The following is a 12,500-nucleotide window of genomic DNA, read 5'->3' on the forward strand; positions in this document are numbered from 1 at the left end:
AAAGGATTAAAATTAGGTGAACCTCCTTAGTATAAGGGCAAGTTAGTGAAGCTGACAGCAGGTCCAAGGGGAAGAGTTTTCGTGTGATGAGTCAATTCGATGCTCCTCGTTACTCTGCCGTCATGGTTACTGCGTGAATCCACTTTTGATTACTTTATTCCGTCAGAGCGTTACGTGTGTGTAGCTCTGCGTCTGATGAAAAAATTGAAATAGTTAGCTATATAGACAAGTAATTAATGTATCTTAATATTATACTATACGATGTTTTGAAAACGGCAAATAAGACCTTTATGGTCATCACAATGAGAAACAAATGACACAAAAGCGTTCGTGGATTACCAGATAGTAATAAATTTAAATTTAATCCCATCTGCCTAAGAATTTTAATGTTAATGTGGCATTTAATAACAGTGATACTATAAAAAAAAAACGCATTACAAAGAGCTCTACTGACAATAACAAAGGATGTGAACATCAAATCACACGTAATTCCTATGACAAATTCTGTGTTGGTCAACCTAGTAAATCACTGGATAAGAGAACTGAACAGAATGAAAAACGAACAAGATTAACGAGAGATAGCAGTGCAATTTTTCTTTGTTAGAGGCAAAAACCATGCTCTTAATGGGACTAGCGCTTAAAGATGGGTTTATTCTTACGTGCTGTAAAGAAATGTAATAAAGTGCAGTCATGTGAAAGAAAGTTTTGAAAAGTATATAAATAACAGTCTAGAGTCTAGACTTGATCCATTTTATTTAAAAAGAAATATTTGTGAAATACACGGGTTTTAAAGGTGCAGTATCACACAATCACGTTTTCCGCCAAAGTAGTCAGTAATTCACTGGCCTATTCCCAATTACTGTACCGAGCATACGCAGCATCAGTTGTACAAGAAAGTAAAAAATCATATATTTTACTTGGTATAAAGATTAGTGGCAAGGTGCTAAAAGGTGCCTGGTTCAAATACATAACCAAGTGATATTTTTTTCATAGAGGCTCAAACTACATCCAGATGTCAATTTTTTTTTAACCATTTTTATGTTCGTATTCACTGAGCTTTCATCCTACCAATATATAACAAATTTCTTCTACTCTCTGAATAGACGAAACCGGTCAGTGCCTTTTGTTAAATAATGCTTGCTGCATTTTGCACTTAATTGTATCGTGGTCTTCAGAGTTATACGCACTCACGCACTCACACACACACACACACTCACAAAAAGAAAGAGAGAGAATTATACAATTATTGTTAGCCTGTGTCCAGCGTAGTTTAACATCTCTGGCAGATTCCTGGAAGTTCAGAATCTGGAAATAGTCCCAATTTATTGTGTAATCTTTCCATGCAAGAGATGGTGCTTCAAACATCCTAAATAAATTCTCTTATATATTGTAATGAAAATACAATTGAAGAAGACATTTATTTTCTTGGAAGGCTCAGTTGGATCTTATCATAAAATTACCCAAAACAGCTCACCATTTCGATTCGACAAACTTCAAACGATGTTTGAAACATGAATAGTGAGCGATAGCGTCACCTAGGCTCCCTGGGCACTAGAGGAGCTGAAAGAACCTTACCCACTTGGATGAGAACTGTTAAACGGGAATCTGGAAATGAATGGAAACATGTAGAATTTCATCTTCGGCGTCGCACGGTGTTGGAGGCTTAGCGGACGACTGTCTCACCCCACTGATTATCAGGCTATAAGTTAGGAAATTACTGAAGGCATGAAAAATTTGTCTTCCGATTTGCCATTTGTAAAAAAAAAAAAATAGAAAAAGGAGCATTCTGTTGTTTTCGATTTTCGCTTGGATTAGGAGACTTTGAAAGAAATAGGGTTATTTTTAAAACTTTTGTTCTAAAAAGCAACAGATTTAAACATTTCAGTTCAATAAAAGATGTCTTGTACCCATGACGCACGAAACAGACACCGACAGGAATACTGGAGTTTGTTTCAGCTGCCGCTATTTCTGCACAATAACTCACAAAGTACATTTTGACATGAAGTGGTTCATGCAATGGTGGGGCATTTTACAAGAAATAATGGCACATTACTCAGAACTTCATCACTTTCATACGCAAAATTTCAAAAGATCGGGTGAAATTGAAACCCTCCTTCAGTTGCAAGAGAACAACTTGGTTTCACAACAAAACTTTTTTTTTTTTTTAATAATATGTATTTCATCTCAGTAACTTGAGAAACTGAGCTGAACAAGAGCGACATCTTAATTTTCTTCATCGCTACACAGGTCTTGCCATTACTTCCGGACTTAGATTTTCTTTTGAATGAGCCCTGTACGAGGAGGGGAAAGCTATCGCTGTCTGTTGAGAAATCTCGTCATAAAAGAGAATATGCGATTATCTTATCGAAGGAGTTTGATGTTAGCCTCTATTTCAAATGGAAGGTACTTCTGCTGGAAGGAAGAGGACCAGTGAGAAGACCCGGGACACTTTTATGGAAAGATAACTTACTGGAGTGTCTACATCAATGTATACACTATTGCCGTATTGAATCGATACAAAACAGAATATTGTGGTGGGCCAACGCTTCACGGAGTGATCAGAAGGGTAAGACGTAGTTGGAGAGATCTTCCTGCTATGCTCAGCCGTCCAGGGTATGAGTTAAAAGGAAGCCCCCGCTGCTAAGGCTAAGATGCAGGTGGTAGCAGTTCCGGAAATCCAACGGTTATGCTGTAGTTCTTCCTTTCGCAGGAGTAGCAGGCTGTGGCCCACTTTTCTTGGTCGTGTCCTTGTCTTTGTCCTTCAGGAAGACTGGTTCATCTGACTCAGATGTGACTGGAATGCGAAATAGTGTTAATCTCCTCATCTCGAATCGGGCCATTGCCAGAGCTTATGCTGAATGACGGCACAACAGGACCAGCGATCAGATTTGAGGACCAGTGACCACGGAATAGGGCAAAGGATTGCCCCTCCGGTGACAGACTAATGAAGAGGATGATACAGAGGTCTCTGTGAAGAGGGTTGAAGTACAGTACCCTTAAGCCCCGTTCACACATTCACGTATCAGCCCACGCATGTTCACGCATGTGAAACGTGGCTATACTGTAGGGTTTGTCGGCGCGATCAAGTGGATACGTGTCAAAGGCCGATGTCCGTAAGTCAACATAACGACGCCATAACGTAATAATGCGTGTTAAGGCTACGCACTGCGCAAGATAGACGGGATGCTTACGGCCACGACAATAGGCCACACCCCACATGTAATGCGTGGCAGAGCAAGTAACACCCACGACGTATACCATATGTGTAACGTTGTGCGTTACGACCTCACGACACCCTCACAACATCCCCACGCACATCAGCGGGTATTGGCCGTCGTGCCATTCAGCGCCTCCCTGTAGCAAGAAGTATTCCCCTGCTGCTGAATCAACATGGAGAACATTGAGGACATCGTTGCCCTTATAACACCAGCACACAGACAACAAAGAAACGTAATGGAGGCCGTCGTGGAGTATGTGCTATGGTATTGAAGCTGTGAGGGCCTAGCAATTGAAAATAAGGAGAACTACTGTTAACATACATTTATATTTGTTATAATAATTTCTCTTTGTATGTAGACTTCAAAATTTTTAATATCCATGCAGTTTACTTTTCCTTTGTATTTATGCATTTATTTTTTTACATATGTCTTATTTGTGCTATTATTCTTACTTCATTTTATTAGTATAATGGTTTTTAGTTCATTGAATAAAAGTTATTTTTCAATTATATGTTTATTGTTTATACCAATCATGATATATACACTGAAACATACAATGCCAAAAATAAACATTTGTTATATAAGTTAATTTTCAACTATATATTTGTTTGCATATGTTTTTTTTAGTACTGGATCATACTCTGACATTTTTAAAGCAGAAGCAAATACATGCATTGCAATGTGGCTAAGTGCATTACTCAAAGGCGTGGGAAGATTATAACTGAATATTTTGAAATGGCTTATACCTTTATATAGGCCATTACCAAGCAGTAGTGAAGAACAACTTAATAATATGAAAGTATAGATTTTTTCTTATTTTTTATTTTAATATAATATACCTTCACTTACTCCTTATTTTTGTTGTTATTCTTACTTCATTTTGTTACTTCCATGGTTTGTTGTTCATTGAATAGAAGTTACTTTTCTATTATATGTTTATTGTTTATACTAACGGCTGATATATAGATGGAAACATACAATAATACAAAAAATAGATATTTGTTTCTATAAGTTAATTTTCAACTATATAGTTGTTTGCATATGTCTTAATTGTGTGATTATTATTACTTCATTTTGTTACTTTGATGGTTTTTAGTTCATTGAATATAAGTTATTTTAAATTATGTTTATTGCTTATACTAATGCTGAAATATTTACATGGAAACATACAAAATACAAAATATATACATTTGTTTACATTGACACATACACAAAATAGATATAAAAAAACAAGCCGATCCACGCCGCAAGCTGTTTTATACACCCGACGCAGCGCTGCCTCATCGTCTCAGGTCCTGGGGGCGAGGCGCTGTTGCCACGTCTACTCCCGAACCTCGTGGGGACCCACGCGGTTTTTGGCGGGAACGGGAAAGCAGCGTGGGACCACGCGTCATTGTCCCGCAGGCGTGCAGACCACGCTATGGATGCACCACGAACCAATCTTTTGAACATATCGAAACGTACGTGGCTCCCCACGCATACTGGGATGGTGCGTATCGATCTCCCGACTCCGCCCCGCATGTCCACGATCTTAAATACGCATTAGGAACTTTTTCGTAGTACTTAAGAAGCTGTTGCCAACTACCAGTTTCCATTCATGCGTGAACATGCGTGGGCTGATACGTGAATGTGTGAACGGGGCTTTAGCCGAACAAGAATTTTCCTGACCCACATTAAACCAAAACTGTAGCATAAGCGATTCAGATTCAGCTACTTTATTCCACCTCGGACCTTTGTTGTAGTGCGACCCGTATGCATAAGATTTAACAAGCCTGGTGTCGTTTGGTATCTCCAAGGAAAAAACTGTCGAAACTGATTTTTAAGGTTAGCTAAGGCTTTATTTATATTAATCAATATATTTGTCAGTTGTTTTAAGCAAAATGAATTCCCAGTCTAGAAGCCAGTTCTAAATGGAGTAGTCTGCAATAACAAGATGTGTTTTGCTGCTGCAGCTAAGACTAGGGGAGACCGGGGCTAGTGACACTTTTTACAATTTTAGTTATTAGGAATAGAAAACAAACATATTTACAAAATTCTTATCATCATTGAAAAAAATGAACATTCCTCTTTATCATAGAGCAAAAAAAATTGTGGTTTGCTCTCAGCATAAGGTAACATTAAGCTTTAGAAAAAAATAACTTTTTGTGCCAACTTAGCTTCACATTATGAAACATTGATAATTAAAAGAAAATTACTACATTGCATTTAAATCAAGTAACAAAAATATATTCTGAATTTCTAAAATACAAAATATAAGGCATTAGTATCACTTCAGATCATCATCTGAGTTGCAATTGTGGCAAGTGTAAAATAAATCTTCGTCAGTGAAGTCTTCATGCTCCCGAATGTTACATACTCTGCACTGGATCCACACTTCTCCTGCCTTACTTTTAGAAAATAGTTCTGTGCACACTAAACACAGGCTGTCTTCAACTGAGCTTTCTTTTGAATCAGCTCATCTTTTCATCTTTGGTGTTTTTTTATTCAATTTCTTTTCAAGCACTTTTTCTTTTTTTACTGATGTGTCAGTTAGAATAGCAGAACGACGTTTCCTCCTATTCAGCGAATTTTCCCTTTCTGGCACAACCTTAGGAAGTGGCCTCAGTTCTGGGTAAAGTCACTGTCTTCCCAGTTACTCCAGAAGAAGACGGTGTGGGTTCATTCCGCTCTCCAAGGTGATCAATTTACCAACTTCTCCATCAAGAACTTTTTTAATTCCATTGTTGTCTGTCATACAAGGCTCCACGCTGATGACTGGTCTGAAGCCCTTGTGTCTCTTTTCGGACATCTCCCTGTGATCGATCTGTTACGTACACCCCATAAAATCAGAATCTTGAAAAGTCTGCATTCAAAGGTGAAATTCCAGCATTCCTAAACCCACTGAAAACATTAGAATGAGTGACAGCAAGAGGTAAAGCTTTGGAAACTATACCAGGAATGTCATAGATGGTCATAGTTGATCCTGGATTACTAGTCAATCACGAATCACATGCGCTGTTAACACATTTCCCCAGAGGTCTATAAACACTAACATCCAGAGACTGGAACTTGTGAGAGCACTCATCTCATTATCCTTACAAAATTCCAGGAACAAAACGTAAATTATATAAATAAATAGACTTGTTATTTTTATCAAATAACGTGGAGCAAGTCGGCACGTGTGCCAACTTGCCCCATTTTTTTTTAGCCAACTTGCCCCACCCCTACCATTTGGTACAAAAACACTTACCAGTCCATACCAACAAACAATGAGTTATTAATTTTAATGGTATAGAATCTTTAAACAAAAGGGAAAACTATGCAAGAACTGAAAAAATATTCTTTCATGAATGTATAGATATTATAGCAAAAAGCACAAAGATAACAAAATTTACTTACTACCGTCAAAATCAGGCTTTGTCTCATAAAGTCGAGCTCTTACGTCCAATCTCTATGGAATTTTGTTGGTAACTGAGGAACCACGGGGCAATTACACAGTGTATGTATTCGAGTCATCTATTGGTAAACATGAAAGTTATTTAGAGTGTGTCAACTTACCCCTGTAGCCAACTAGCCCCGGTCTCCCCTACACAAGATGCAGAATAAGGTCAAAGGTGATATTGTACTAGAATGAAGGTAACAGTTCACTATAGCATGAATTGTACTTCTCTGATAAGTATTCTAAAGCGTCCTAAGTGAACTTTATTCTCTCCTAAGAAATGAGACTTCATAACTCCATAGTTATGATCTCAACGAAGTCAGTAGTATTTATATTCCCATTGCATCGCCTCGATACTGAACTTTAAATTTTAACAAGGAAAAGTTCCGCTTCTCAGAGTATGTGAGAAATGTGGCGATTGGGTTTGGTCACTACTTGGATGGATTGCCTGACATGAAGACCAGACTCTGTGTTGGTAGATAAGCTCCCTTAACCATCTGAAGGGGTGTGATCCTTGTTGCTTGGAAATTTGCCAGACTTTGAGAGTCTAGTGCTTGCGGGAGTAGGTCACAATGAGACATGAGAAGCCAAATGAAAGAGCGAGTGAGCTATCAGAAATAACAAAGTAACCGGAAAGCGCTGCAGTGGATACGATGGCTTACTCAGAACCGGATTTTGCATTTATGTTAATTCTTTCTTCTCTGTTGAACGAATCATCGTATAAAAAAAAGAACAAATAAAAAGAAAAAAAATAGTCCCGGCTTCCGAGAAATTCTCTGAAGTTGTCAGTAAAAGTCGTATCATACATTGCCCATATCCGCCAGACGTGAGCTTTGTCTATTTCAACTGTCGTGACAGAGATCTCTGCAACATTCTCTTCATTAGCCTGTCACTGGAAGAACATTCCTTCGCCCTACTCTGTGATCGCCGGTCCTGTTGTGCTGTCAGTCATCATAAGATCTGGCAGTGGCCCGGTTCAAGAAAAGGAGACTAACGCAGATTTGCCTTCCATTCACGTTTGAGCCAGTTTAGCCAATTTTCCCGAAGGACAAGACACGGAGGTCTCAGCTTGCCACTCCAGCCGAAGGAAGAGCTACAGCATAACCGAAGGATTTCAGGAACTGTGAACGTCTGCGGCTCAGGCATTGCATCTCGCACCCTGGACAGCAGGGCATAGCAGGAAGATCTCTCTATCTGCATCATAACCTTTTGATCACTCCATGAAGCGTTAGCCCATCAAAATATTCTGTTTTGCACCAATGCATTACGGCAACAGTGTGTACATCGATATCCAGTTCCTGTTGTCTCTCCAATAAGTTACCTTTCCCATTGGTCCTCTTCCTTCCGCCGGAAGTACCTTCCGTTAGAAATAGAAGATAATATCAGACTCCTTCAATAGGAAAATCGAGTTTTCGTTTTTATGACCAGAAGATTTCTCAGGGAATAGCAATAACTTTCTCCTCCTCATACATCATGTCGGTAGTTGCCTGAAGGGATCGCCGTAAAGGACTCATTCAAAAGGAAAATCTATGTCTCTGGAAGTAATAGCTCTAAGGAAATGTAAGATTATTATTGTTCAACTGTAGCATCTCAAGTTACTGAGATGAAATACATATTGTTTAAAATATAAGTTTTGTTGTGACACCAAGATGTTCTGGTGAAACTGAAGAAGGCTTTCAGTATCAACAAATCTTTTGAAATTTGGTGATAAAACTTAGGAGTACTGTACCATTGTTCACTGTTAAACGTCCCACCACTGCATGAACCATTTCTTGTCAAAATGTACTTTGTGAGTTATTGTGCAGAATTAGCGGCAGCTGAAACAGAAGCTCCGGTATTCCTGTCAGTGTCTGTTTCTTGCACCATGGGTACTAGACTTATAGTATTGAAGTGAAATGTTTAAATCTGTTACTTTTTTGGAATAAAGGTTTTAAAAATACTCATATTTCTCTCAAAACCTCCTGATCTAAATGAAAATCTAAATCAATAGGATGATCTCTTTTTATACCTTACAAATGGGAGATCGGAAGACAATATATTTTTCACGCCTTCATTAACTTCATAAATTATAGCTTTATAATCGCCGGAGTAAGACGATTCTAAGTCTTTTTCTAACATCACCATCAAGATCATCATCGCCTCCAACGCTGTGCGGCAATAAGATGAAATTGCGCCACTCATGTCTGTATCATGTTTTCACTTTTACACATCTCCACTCATCTCCAACCTCCCGTTTCATCGTTCTCATCCAGATGGGTAAGGATCTTTCAGTTCACATGTAAGTGGCCAAAGAGCCCAGATGACGCTACTGCCCCTTATAAATGCTTCAAACATCTTTATAAAGTTTGTCAAACCGAAGTGGCGAGCTGTTTTGGGTAATTTTACAAGATCCAGTTAAAACTTTTTCAAGTATTGTTGTATTTTCATCGTATATATCAGTGACTATTCAGAATGTTTGCAATACCATCTCTTGCATAAAACGCTTATACAACAAATTAGAAATATTTCCAGATTTTAATAGACTTCCGGAACTCCCCAAAAGATTGTAGTGTAGCATTTTGAAGGCTGGACAGAGGCTAACAATAATTGATAATTGTATGATTCTCTCTCTCTCTCTCTCTCTCTCTCTCTCTCTCTCTCTCTCTCTCTCTCTCTCTCTCTCTCTCTCTCTCTCTCTCTCTGTGTGTGTGTGCGTGTGTGTTTGTGTGTATGAGTATAACTTTGAAGAACACGTTATATTTAAATGCAAAATACCACAAACAAAATTAAACAAAAAGATATGATCCTAATTGATAACGTCTATTCAGACGGTGGAAGAAGTTTATATTATATATGACAGGATGAAAGCCCAGTACACGCGAACACGCAGACGGTTAAAAAAAAGAACAAAACCATCGACGATTGTGAAGTACTTCGAGCCTCCCTCAGAAAGCGTGCTGTTTACAAATCTTGTTTTTGGAGAACCCCCGACCAGGACTATTTCTTAATGGAAAATGACAGGCATATCGCTTGGTTGTATATTGGAACCAGGCACCTGTAACATCTTACCACTAAACTTTGTACCAAGTAAGTAAAAAAGATTTTTTACTTTTTTGTACAATCGATGCAACGCATGGTCGCGTAAGCGAAAATTTAGATAACTTGAGCTGTCTCCAGTTTAGGCTAATTTTTTACTCCAGTTCATGGGAATTGGTCAATGAATTATAGGCTACTTTCTCCAAAGTTTGGCGGAAAACGTGATTGTGTGATACTGCACCTTTAAAACCCCTATATTTCACAAATATTTCTTTTTACATAAAGTGAGCCCAGTCTAGGCTGTTATCCATACACTTCTCAAAACTTTCTTTCAGATGGTTGCACTTTATTACATCTCTTTCCAGCACGTAAAAATAAACCCACCTTTAAGCGCCAGTCCCATTAATAGCATGGTTTTTGTCTCTAACAAAGAAAAATTGCACTGCTATCTCTCATTAATCTTGTTCGTTTTTCATTCTGTTCAGTTCTCTTATCCAGTGATTTACTGGGTTGACCAACACAGAATTTGTCACAGGAGTTACGTGGGATTTGATATTCACATCCTTTGATAATGTCAGTAGCGCTCTTTGCAATGTTTGTTTTTATAGCATCACTGTTACTAAATGCCACATTAACACTGGAGTTCTTAAGAGGATGGGAGTATCTTTAAAGTTATTACTATATGGTACTGCACGAAAGTTTTGTATTCTTTGTTTCTTATTGTTATTTACCAATAAAGGTCTTATTTGCCGTTGTCATTTCGTCGTATAATACAATATGAAGATGCATTAATTTCTTGCCTATATTCCTGATCAGGGTTAAACATACTCAAGGCTCAGATGAAATAATCAGAAGTGGATTCATTCAGTCACTGAGAAGCCAAGTTAACAAGGAGCACAAAATTGATTTATCAAATGAAAACTCTTTGACTGCCTTCTTCTGAACCAGTCTGTTAGTGCCTGTTGCCAGTTTTTCCTAATCTTTTTAACAGTATACCTTTTACTTGAGTTTTAGCCGACTTGAATGTATAAAAACGCTCAACAACGTTTTATTAAAGAAATGGAAATATGACTGTAAAATTCTATTTAACGGTGTTTTTAAGGCATTGTTATTATTGTTCATATGGAACAACCCCACAGAGGCCACTGAACTGAAATTAAAACTTCCCAAGAATATGGTGTTCATTAGAAAGAAGTAACATAAGGATGAATTAAATAACGTACGAGGGTTCCTGATGCTTTCATTAATAATCAAGTACAAAATGATGTCCAAGAAACTTTTTATAAAACAAAAAAATTAAAATACGGAATATATATTAGGTCTGGTAATATTTCGACCTTTACAGATGACAGATTTTCAATCTCTTAAGTAATAGAAAGATTATCGTGGTGAAGTTTGAAATTTCAAAGTATGTAAACATATAGCGAACACAATAACATAGCAGAACATTCTCTACAAGTTATTTTAAAGATTCACATGTAATTGTAAAATCTTAGATACTTACAACACTTCACGTAATCATGGTTTAAAATTAATTAAAAAAAAAAGGGTTTTTTACGGTAAACAGTAAATCACAAAATTGTACTCGGCATTAGCTATAACGCCTTAACCAGCTGCCAAAATATGCGGCGAAAAGCTTCCATTTGAAAAGAAAATATGTATTGAAGACAGATAGAAGCCGCGTCCATTTGAAGCTCCATTTCAGCTAGAACATTTCTTGAGGATTTCTTTCCTTGTTGGATGACGTACGTATCCCGATCAGTTCCGAAATAATATTCGATTTCTTCTCAGTAAGTTTGGTTTAATGAAAATGGAAGAACTATCCCGGTTCCCGGTTCTCATAAAGATATCCAAAAGTAATTAAAATTTTATGGATACTCTTTGTCTGTCTTCATGAACTTTCCTTCTCTTGTCCTTCAGATGATGCTGATGGCGTTGATACGACCTTTTTTCTTTTTTGTTAAGACCTAAGCTTTAACATACAGAATTATCCGTGCATTATGCTCCTGCAGCTTGGGTTCCATTCACTGATTCACTTTCATCGCTTCCATCGATGTCTGCGATTGTCGGAAACTGCACGACGATTAAGATTCTTCTGTCGATTTCTGCCATGGCGTCGAGACCTTCCCGAAGGGTTTGACTTGATTCGTTGTAGGCGAATAAATGCTCCTAGTGACTTGACCTCTGAAAGTGCTTCTAGTAGCCTGCAAGCGCGCAATTCCTAGGCGTTACTTCTGAAGGGTATTTTAGCAAATGCTCAAGTGACTTGACCTTTGAATTCGACTTCAAGCAAATGCTCCCAAATGATTTGAATCTGAACTGAGCTGCAGTTAGTTACTGCAGACGAGCAAATGGTGCAATTTACGGGACCCCTGCAAGTGGTTCTACCAGAGGCAGACGATCGAATGATCCAAGTGACTAGATCTCCAGACGTTTTATTCAAGTTCTCGTGCCCAGAGAAGCTTCCTCTCCGCAGATTTCTGAGAAAAGTCGTTCGTTCGCTGACATATGACCTATGACCCACGTCACATCCATGGGAAGAACGAGGTTTCCTTTGACGATGACGTCATTCTTAAGTCTGCTACTGGAGTGAAGGCATTCATGACGCTTACAGCCCCGGGTAAAGGAAAACCTCACAAATAAGAAAGCGTCACTAAGTATAAACAAACATTTGGAGCCGCCTGGGACCAACTTCAGTAGGTCACAATGCGCCCCGAAAGCCAAGAGAGTAAGATGACTCCATATTTAAAGGAAATGGGTCATTGTCAATGGATACTGAAACTCTTGATGAAAATAATGCATTTGTATAATCGGAAAGCATTGATGAATCCAGTAAATAAATCTTACAT

This window comes from Macrobrachium rosenbergii, chromosome 10, assembly GCF_040412425.1.
Source record: "Macrobrachium rosenbergii isolate ZJJX-2024 chromosome 10, ASM4041242v1, whole genome shotgun sequence".
Taxonomy (NCBI): Eukaryota; Metazoa; Arthropoda; class Malacostraca; order Decapoda; family Palaemonidae; genus Macrobrachium; species Macrobrachium rosenbergii.